Here is a 10196-nt window from a genome sequence, read left to right on the forward strand (position 1 = left end):
GAGCGACGCAGACGCTGTGGAGACGCTTGAATCGGAGGAGCCAAGATCCAAAGAATGAAAAATATTGTAGACTGCGATTGGCCTCACTTGGATACCACGCTAGCATATCAAACGCACCTCAAATAGAACACGATCGTTCCTGTCTTTGTGGGCAACTTCCACAGCGCTTGACCACATGAGCGAGTCACTAGCTTAGCGCATTCCTGCTAAATGTGCAGATGATGAATACAGAGAAAAATGAAAATCAATTTTGATGAGAGTTTATTTATTTTGTCACCGCCTTTTGTGTTCCTGACAAGTCTGGTCATGTGGAGTGGAGATCCTCAGTTCACTGATATTGATTTTTTTTTTTTTTTTTGCAGGGCGCTGGTTGTGTTGGCTGGCCTCCTATATATATGTGAGTTTTTCATCATCGACTTAATGAGCAAGGATGTTTTTTTTTCTCTTTTTTTTTCAAAATAGCCTGAAATGAACCCACAGAAGCTTCTCTGTTCAGGGTCCATGAATGTATCTCACTATGCAACCATACATTTTTTTCCTCATTTTCACTTCAACTACCACTTTCTTATTTGTGGATCCTTTTATATCCCAAAAATGTGACATTACCGAGCCAAACCAGAGTTGATGAACTTAAGTCAGCCTTCAATTTCTTTCACGAGAGTATTCTAGGGATGAAAAGTCCTGGCCGGATGTTCAAGAATGTGCAACTTGAATCCACTTTTTTTTGTACCTATACTTGCACTCAAAAGTCTACACACCCCTGGTCACATGCCAGATTTTGGTCATCGAAGAGAAACAAGACCCAATGTTGCATTTTTTTAAAAGACGTGGACAAAGACTGCCCCTTTTGTCCGATATAATTTCATCTCCTGAACATCTGTTTTCTTTTTCGGTCCTTTTTTAGCATTTTATGACTTTGTTTACCAAAACGATGACAGTGTGCCATCCCAGGAACTTGGTCACAGTGTTAACTCTCAGTGGATCTCACAAAATGTCTTGACGATGAATACATAACGGGTCATTTCACCATGGATGAAGCAACCGCAACAATTCTAAGTATGCTCTGAGACATCTGGCCACAACTTGAGCTTGAGCCACTGTAGAGAAACTTATGAGGTTCATCTCTGGTATGTTGTTGGCTCTGTGATGTTCCATTCCATGCAGTCCATTATTTCAATGTAAAAATTATTACTTGTACGCCTCATTTTGCTATGGGAGTCAACGGCTTTCAATATGACGCATTCACCAGTTCAAGCCATTTTCAATTGATAACAAAGAGTTGGCACGTCAAATAAGGTCGGGATCACCTGATGCGGCAGAACGCTTTGACAGAGGCCCCTCTGACCGCAACCTTCCAAGATTTCCATGTTCTTGTGCAAACAAGTGTTGCAATGCTCACATTTTGTCTCATATGACAATTCGAACAAAGATCTGTATGCTTTTTATATCCACAGTATACTGCGTTTTTGCTTTTTCTAATGTATGTGTTTTCTGCTGTTTTACAGTGTTTCTGTTTTATGTTTTCAGCTCCAGTTTCTATCCGAGAAGCACATCCAGGGACAGAGGTTGCGATTTAGCTTGGTGCTAACTGCTCTATATGCAATACATCGTATTTTGTGTGACGTTAATTGCTCTGCTCATGACAAATAAATAAATGAATATCTCAAATAAAATATCCATGTTTCTGTCTGTATTTCAGTTTATTTATACTTTTCCAAATACACAATGGGGGTCACAGAATCTGCACATATGTGACATGTGGACTTGAGAGAGGACTTGATGTTTCAACTGGGGTCTTTGTCAAGATATGGGATGGCGTTGCATACATGCTCGAACTTCAATTCACACGCCACCGAGAAGTTGATACCAAGCCTTTGTTCGACTTACGTGGACGGATAATGGTACTCTGTATGACTACCCATCACATATTGCTGAAACGCTCAACTGCAATGGTTGAGTGGCTAAAACTTTGGTTGCGGTCCAGGCGATTCGGGTTCAATACCCGCTCTCGCCCACACATGAGCTATATTGTAGATGTGGAGAAAAGAGGACTCAAACAGGAGTCACCTAGATTCGAACAGGAGTAACCAGAACGGCAATTTTAGTCTTAGACCACTCGACCAACTTGGATCTGAAAATTAGTGATTTGGAAGTTATATTTATTGGCATAAACCATGTTTATGCTCTTGACTACCGATTGAAATTCTCTGAAAAACTCAACTGCAATGGTTGAGTGGTCTAAAAGTTTAGTTGCGGCCCGGCCATCTCTGGTTCGATTCTAGTTGCCACCAGCTCATGTGTGCATAAATTAAGCAGGTCAGACGGGAGTCGAACACGAGTCACCTGGACGTCAAGTTTAGTCTTACACCATTCGACCAACTCAGCTGTGAAAACCGCTCATTTGAAAGTTATATTTCTTAGCGTATACCAGGTAAGTGCTATTGACTACCGATCAAAATTCTCATAAAAACTTGTCTGCGGTAGTCGCGTGGTCAAAAACTTTGGCTGCGGTGCAGGCGACTCCGGTTCGATCCCTGCGCTCACCTGCACATGTATGCATAAATTCAGGTGAGCAGAAAAGGGGACTCGAACACGAGTCACCTGAAGCGCTAATATAGTGTTAAACCACTAGATTAACTGACATTTGAAAACACATGATTTGGAAGTCATATTTATCCCCATACTGAATACGTATTCAAATAGGCGACGCCGTGTGGACTCGTGAGATATGACTTCCTCGGCGGAAGTCCTCAGCGAATATGGCCTAATGGTTAACGGCCTACATTGCGGTCCGTTGGGACCGCGTTCGAATTTAGCCACGACGGCTCATTTTTAACCCACTTTTATTGTCAGACTCTTTCTTCAGGTCTTTTTTTATTCTTTTTTTTTTAATAAATCACGTGACGATTGACGTAAGCAGCGAAAACGTATTTAAACTGCGACAAATTGAACATTCATTCTCTTTCCCTCCACGATGACGACCGACTGCACCTCCACAGCACCGCCTGCAAGACGACCGCCAGGTTTGACAAAGTGCACGTTTTAACTTTCTTTTTTTGCCTTGCAATTGCTCATTTTTGCAACTTTTAACATTTTTAATCATTTTCAGGCTTTTCAACTCTTCCACGGTAAGTCGCCTGCAGTATTAAATGGCAAAATGTTTGATTGCACTAACAATCGTTTTGCAATTTTCTTTTTCTTTTCCAGCGTGCAGAGAAGCTAAAGTGCTCGCCTTTGACAAACGGAACGTTTAAGGTTTCTTTTTCGACTTTTTATCGTCCAATTTTAACGTTTTTCAGGTTTTCAGGCTTTTAAACTCTTGCACGGTAAGTCGCCTGCACGCTTAAACGGCATAATGTTCGATTGAACTAACACTCGTTTTGCAATTTCCTTTTTCTTTTCCAGCGTGCAGAGAAGCTAAAGTGCTCGCCTTTGACAAACGGAACGTTTAAGGTTTCTTTTTCGACTTTTTATCGTCCAATTTTAACGTTTTTCAGGCTTTTAAACTCTTGCACGGTAAGTCGCCTGCACGCTTAAACGGCATATTGAACTAACACTCGTTTTTTTTTATATTTTCCAGCGTGCACTGAAGGTAAGTTACTCTCGTTTGCCAAACGCAGCGTTTTTGGTTATTTTTACTCGATTTAAATTTTTCTAATTTAACATTCCTTCGCGTTTTCAGGCTGTTAAGCGCTACAAAAGGTAAGTCGCCTGCTGTTTTAATGGCACTACGTTCGTTATTTCTTTCCCTTTTCAGTGTACAGAAAAGGTAAGTTGCCAGCGTTTGTATTTCTACGTTTTAGACGAGATTGTGTTCTTACTTAGTTGTAATTGTGTCATTTCTGTCCACAGGCTTGGCAACTCGAAAAAGGCTTTTGGTGACTATTTCATTTTTGGCGGGAGGAGCACTGTTAAAATGTGCTTACCAAAATTCACGTTGCTAACTATTTCTTTCTCTTTCAGCCCACCCTTTATGCTGCAGTCCACTGGCGAGGTGCCCAGCTCGACCTGCTCTCTGTCACTGGTGAGACAAAAGCACTCGTACGCATACATCTCATTAATCATTTTTTAATTCATTTCAGAACATGAGGAGGAGGTCCAGGAGGCTTTGAGCGGTGACGTTCTCCTGGAAAAAACTGGAGGAAGGAAATGACGAGTATTCACGCTTACTAACATCATTTTTGTGTGCAGGTGAAGCGGCATCTCGACTTGATCCAAAGCTGACTGAGGAACAAGACGACAGTGAATGAGGATCTCTGCTGGGTGTGGGGGGGGGAGCAAAATGGCTCAAGTGAACATTTTGTAACAAATTTCTCTTTGACAGCCCCACCCCCCAAAGCTGCACCGGGACACATTTCTCAAGAGCGCGTAAAAACATTCTGTGCATTTATACTGTTTTTCTTTCTGCTCAGGTGGTGACAAAGGATCTGTTGGACATACAGAAGCAGAATCTGCAGCAACTTGGGAAAGACCGGAAAGATTTGAGTGACGTCGACCTTTTTCATGTTTCTGTTGGAAAAAAACACTAAAAGTGTTTAATTAAAAACAAACCGAATAAAAAGCTTAACGGGTGTATGGCATACCTCCTTTTTTTCTCCTTTCCAACTAGGTGTAGCCAATGTTGGTGCTGTAACCTGAAATCTTGAACGGTTGACAGGCTGGCCTGAAGTTGTCGTTTTCCTCCTGGACAAAAAAAAGATGAGATATGAATGACTTGAATTCACTTTTGCTGATCCTTTTTTGTGTTTTTGTTCACAGGTATAATGGCATCCTCACCTCATCCAGAGCTGCGTGGCGAACAAGATGGCGACGAATGGGGCCGTTGCGCCATTGGCAGGGTGTGATCGATCACTTTGCAAAACAAAATGGCTGACGTGAATATTTTGTCAGCCATTTCTCTTTTGCAGGTTCCTCAAGGGTTTTGAGTGTCTCTCGGGGACAGTCAAATGTTACCCTTCCTGTGCATTTGGACTCATTTTGTTTTTCCTTTCTACTCATGTCCACGATGTGGCAGCAAAGCATTGATTGGTTCTGGAGACCCTCAGTCGGCAAACCCAGTGGACAGGCTGAAGTCCAGGATCCCTGTCATCCAGTGACGCTGCTGGTGGTCAAACCAACATAGCGCCATGATCGTTGTTTCAGATGAGCCAAGATGCAAACCAGCTTTTTTTCTTCCCCTTTTTTGACTTCAGAGAAGCTTCCAGTCAAAGTGGACCACGGTGGACTCTGCACCCCCGTCACCAAGATGGCGCACCTGCCTGGCAAAGTCGATTTGGACACTGCAACTGAGATATTTCAAGTCAACCAACATGCTGGTGAGTTTGATCAAATTTCCTGCACAAGAATTGCACTTGAGACTCACCAATGTCTTTTTTTTTTTTTCTTCACTCAGGTCTGCTGCCACGGGCTGACTTCAACAAAAGCAGAAGGCTGAAATGTCATCCCACTTTCATTTAGGTGAGTGTTGTTCAACACTTGTTCTCTTTTTTTTTTTCTTAAATTTTTTTTTGAAGTTTTTTTTTTTTTGTACTTTGTCTGCACAAGAAATGGACTTGCCTCTAACTCCTGGATGTCTTTCCTCTTAGATCAACACACCCGTCCCACGTTCGTCTCACCGACCGCTTTGCTGCCCGGCAACAAGCAGACTGCCATCCAACTTGTACTTTTTCCTCTTTGTCATTGTTTACTCTGCAAAATAAAGCTTGATACAAACACTTTCACTCTAAACTTCATTCTTAAACATCACTTTAAAAACTCTAAAACATTAAACAAAAAATAATAATTTTCAAAAACATTTTTGACATTTTTTTTCAAAAAAAAAATTCTAAATTTTTTTTCAAAAAAAAATTTTTTTTCAAAAAATTTTTTTTTCAAATTTTTTTTTCAAAAATTTTTTTTTCAAATTTTTTTTTTCAAAATTTTTTTTTTCAAAAAAAAAAAATCCAGGCCAAAATCTGATAAAGTGGGCGTGGCCTGTCCGGAATGGAGGCTACTGATTCGCTGATGGCTGTGAAAGTGGGCGGAGCTCTATGATAATGGAATGTGATTGCTGGAGAGGGAGGCGTGGCTATGTAAATGAGGTCCCTCCTGATTGGTTGGCATGAATTAAGGCGTGGCTATGTAAATTCTGACCAATCAGGGCCAAGTCTCATTTTGGGACTTCGAAAAATGGCGAAAGTGGGCGTGGTTATGCAAATGAGGCTGTTTTGATTGGTTATGCAAATGAGGCCCTCGATTGTGATTGGTGGTTTAGGAATTGGGCGGGGTTTGGGGTGGAGTTTGGGCGGGCTTTGGAACATTTTTCAAAATTTTTCTAAGTCCCACTGGTTTCTTAAAAAAATGTCTAAGTCTCACCTGTGATTCAGGGTTGGAGGTGTACTTAAGTCACTTTTGACAGTCATATCACTGTTTCGGTGGTATTTAAGTGCAGCATTTTTCAAAAATGTTCCGAGTCCCACCTAAGATTCAAGGTTAGAATTGCACTTTTGTTACTCCAGGCAGTGGTTACACTGTTCTGGTGGCTTTCACATGACCTATGCATTGAAGCATTTCTAAAAATTTCCAAGTCCCACTCAAATCTTCAGGTCAAAGGTGCACTTCAGTCACTCTTGACAGTCACATCATGGTTACCATGGCTTGAACATGCATTTTTCAAAACATTTCTAAGTCCCACCCGAGATTCAATGTTAGAGGTGCACTTTCGTCACTCCAGACAGTGGTTACACTGTTCCGGTGACTTTCACATGACCTGTGCATTGAAGCATTTTCAAATTTTCGTCCCACTCAAATATTCAGGTCAGCGGTGTACTTCTGTCACTCTAGACATCACGACAGTGGTTTGACCGTTCCCATGGGTTTCACATGCAGCATTTGTCAAAAAAAATTCAAAGTCCCATTCAAATCTTCAGGTCACAAGTGCACTTCAGTCACTCTCGACAGTCATATTACTGTTGCCATGGGTTTAACATTACTTGTGCATTGCAGCCTTTTCAAAAATTTTCTAAGTCCTACCTAAGATTCAAGGTGAGAGGGTCACTTTAATTCCTCCAGACAGTGGTTACACTGTTCTGGTGGCTTTCACATAACCTGTGCATTGAAGCATTTTCAAAAATGTTCTAAGTCTCACTCGCTTCTTCAAAATTTGTCTAAGTCCCACTTGAGATTCAACGTCAGACGTGCACTTCAGTCACTCTCGACAGTCATATCACTGTTGCCATGGGTTTAACATGACTTGTGCATTGCATATTTTTCAAAAATGTTCTAAGTCCCACTCGCTTTTTCAAAATTTTTCTAAGTCCCACCTGAGATCAAGGTTAGAGGTGCACTTTCGTCACTCCACACAGTAGTTACACTGTTCCGGTGGCTTTCACATGACCTGTGCATTGAAGCATTTAAAAAAAATTCTAAGTCCCACTCGCTTTTTCAAAAATTTTCTAAGTCCCACCTGAGATTCAACGTCAGACGTGCACTTCAGTCACTCTCGACAGTCATATCACTGTTGCCATGGGTTTAACATGACTTGTGCATTGTATATTTTTCAAAAATGTTCTAAGTCCCACTCGCTTTTTCAAAATTTTTCTAAGTCCCACCTGAGATCAAGGTTAGAGGTGCACTTTCTCCACACAGTAGTTACACTGTTCCGGTGGCTTTCACATGACCTGTGCATTGAAGCATTTAAAAATAAATTCTAAGTCCCACTCGCTTTTTCAAAAATTTTCTAAGTCCCACCTGAGATTCAAGGTCAGAAGGTGCACTTCAGTAACTCTCGACAGTCATATCACTGTTGCCATGGGTTTAACATGACTTGTGCATTGCATATTTTTCAAAAATGTTCCAAGTCCCACTCGTTTTGTCCATTTTTTTTCTACATCCCACCTGAGTCTTAAGGGCATAGGTGCCCTTTCGTCACTCCAAACTGTCCTTTCACTGTCCCCGTGGCGTTCACATTGCAGTATTTTTCTAAGTCCCTCACGATAACGCATCAAAGGCTGAGTGAGTTGAGGATGGATTTAGTCATATAAAGACAAAGACTGGAATTCAAATTGAACCATTTTTTATTGGACAGAAAAGCTAACATGACAACATGAAAGCATTTTACCAGTCAATGTTCAAGTGGCACAAACCCTGGCGACAGGCCCAAGATGGGGGCTTGCGCTTGATCAGCTCATGTCTGATGTCACTGACATCTCATGACACCCCAGGGGGGACATGAGCACGTCTGACCTCTCTCACTGAACAAAAACAAAATGCCATGTGCTCAACAACATGATCACACTCTTCTGGTAAAGGTTTTAAATGTTGGTAATTTTTTAAAATGACAATGAAGTGGCCCAAGTTCATCATATGTGTATGTGTGCATAGATAGATTAGAAATTTAGAGATATAGAGAGATATGTCGAGAGATACAGACAGAGAGAGAGAGCTACAGAGAGAGATAGATGGACAGACAGATGGAGAGATGGATGGATAGATGTGCACAGACACATTTTTAAACTAACTTGGTCCACCTCAATAATAAAAACATACCAGAAGTGCATGAGAATGGCCGGGTTGTCACTGTTGTGCAGTGCACGTAGCACAAGTTTAAGTCGAGTGAGAGGTGAACGCACTAATCGCAACCTTTTGGTGCAACGTGACATGAGCTCTTCAAGCACACCGCACCGCTCAATACTCACTTCACATGTGTCCAAATGCAAGTTGGCGTCCCTTCCGCATGGCCTCAGAGTCTGACAGCTGTGACCTTTGGCCCAGGAGCCTCTTCAATCTGATCAAATGGGGTGAAAAACAAAAGTGGTAAGTCACACTCTTTTGTCCAAAAGGAAAAAGTCGTTTCTTTTTAATGTGAATTGTATTTCATGATGTTGCAGGCTTGCTTTCACACATTTAAAGTACAGCAACCTCCTGTCAATCAAAAACAAAGACGTTTGCTATTCTACCGGACCGAAGAGCCCGCATCGTATTCTTCGTTAGTGAAAAAAGTCACGGGGGTTTTTGTGTGAATAGTTTGTAGACAAATCTACCCTCTCGTGGTTCGTATCTTTGTTGTGGAAAACATCCAAAACAACATTCAAGTCAAACGCGGAATTATTGACAGCTATGGGCGAGCCAAATAACTGGCGCAACGTATCGTAATCGTGCTTCTAAATACCCCACATGAACACGTTTACGGATAAATGACAAATAGTCAGTTTAAAAAGTTAAAATAACTCACCGAGGACTTGTTTTGTTGCTAGCGGAAGTAGTTGTTCTTTGAAGCGGATGTGGTACCGTCCGCTCTTGTGGTGCTGCTTCTTCTTCGCCTTGTTGTGATTGGATAGGATCCAACTGCACATATCGCCCTCTGCTGGCCAGGTGCCCACAAAGCCTTTTGGCAAGCAAACTGAATGGAATTTGCAGTTTGTATTCAACTGGAGCCGATGCGGCGAAGAAAGTTGTGATCTGTGAAGGATTGAATTTCTTGATTTTTAATTATCACGAAAAAATTTTCCATCCAGGTTCTCATGGATTTTTCCATTTAACATAAACTTTTACCGGTAATATCATTTAAGTAATATAAAGTATGTTCAGATTATGTTGATGTTATTGGGGATATGGTACATTTTTAGAAAGTTTAAATGAAGTGAAATAATGAAATAAACCCCCTCAGTGATTCGAAAGTGGCAGGGTGAGTTGAAACTGAACCAATACTGCCCTCCTGTGGAACGATATGGCATCACACCCTCAATTTGGCGAACATACAGTACTTTACGTCATCTGTGTCCCATTTATTTCTCTTAAAATAAACATTGGCAGTAAAGGAAGATATTTGACACCAGCATATCACGAAATACACGACCTTCATTCAGCCAACACAAGCTGGTCTTCCCATTTAACATTGATGTGTAGTATTTGAAAGCCCACTGAAGTACGCCTGGAGTTAAAAAAAAGAAATTGCGCATTTGTCATAAGTAATATAATGATGATTACTACATGTTACATATTTATTCAATCATGAGTGTTTGTGTGTTCTAGAAGCACATTACAAACCCATATAATAGTGACGAGAGAGTCATGTGACTTGGCAGATGGAACCAGGTGTGGAACATTTGTCACCCTCGGGTGGCGTCAAGGGGTGGCGATCGACATCAACACAACAATGGAAGGTATTTATTTTTTTAAACATAATGGATAGATTATTTTTAACCACGCACATTAAT

General features: G+C 41.2%; 2 long non-coding RNA genes across 5 annotated transcripts; one reads left to right on the forward strand and one right to left on the reverse strand.

The window, feature by feature from the left end:
- Positions 1-2812: 2812 nt before the first annotated feature.
- LOC148887429 (uncharacterized) lies at positions 2813-5714 on the forward strand. 4 transcript variants are annotated; one of them, XR_016117616.1, is made up of 10 exons: positions 2816-3023; positions 3110-3128; positions 3208-3326; positions 3406-3592; positions 3683-3702; positions 3853-3878; positions 3964-4024; positions 4083-5315; positions 5393-5457; positions 5586-5714. It is a non-coding gene; the product is annotated as an uncharacterized LOC148887429 (long non-coding RNA). The 4 variants fall into 4 exon arrangements; XR_016117617.1 differs by having other exon boundaries at positions 2817-3023; positions 3964-3994; XR_016117615.1 differs by having other exon boundaries at positions 2815-3023; positions 3964-5315.
- On the reverse strand, positions 5145-9288 carry LOC148887430 (uncharacterized). The gene is made up of 5 exons (XR_016117618.1): positions 9212-9288; positions 8676-8764; positions 5557-5688; positions 5363-5430; positions 5145-5285 (listed from the first exon to the last, which is right to left on the reverse strand). It is a non-coding gene; the product is annotated as an uncharacterized LOC148887430 (long non-coding RNA).
- Positions 9289-10196: the final 908 nt, after the last annotated feature.

Source organism: Hippocampus bargibanti, linkage group LG15, assembly GCF_051943395.1.
Source record: "Hippocampus bargibanti isolate YZ-2025 linkage group LG15, ASM5194339v1, whole genome shotgun sequence".
NCBI classification, from domain to species: domain Eukaryota; kingdom Metazoa; phylum Chordata; class Actinopteri; order Syngnathiformes; family Syngnathidae; genus Hippocampus; species Hippocampus bargibanti.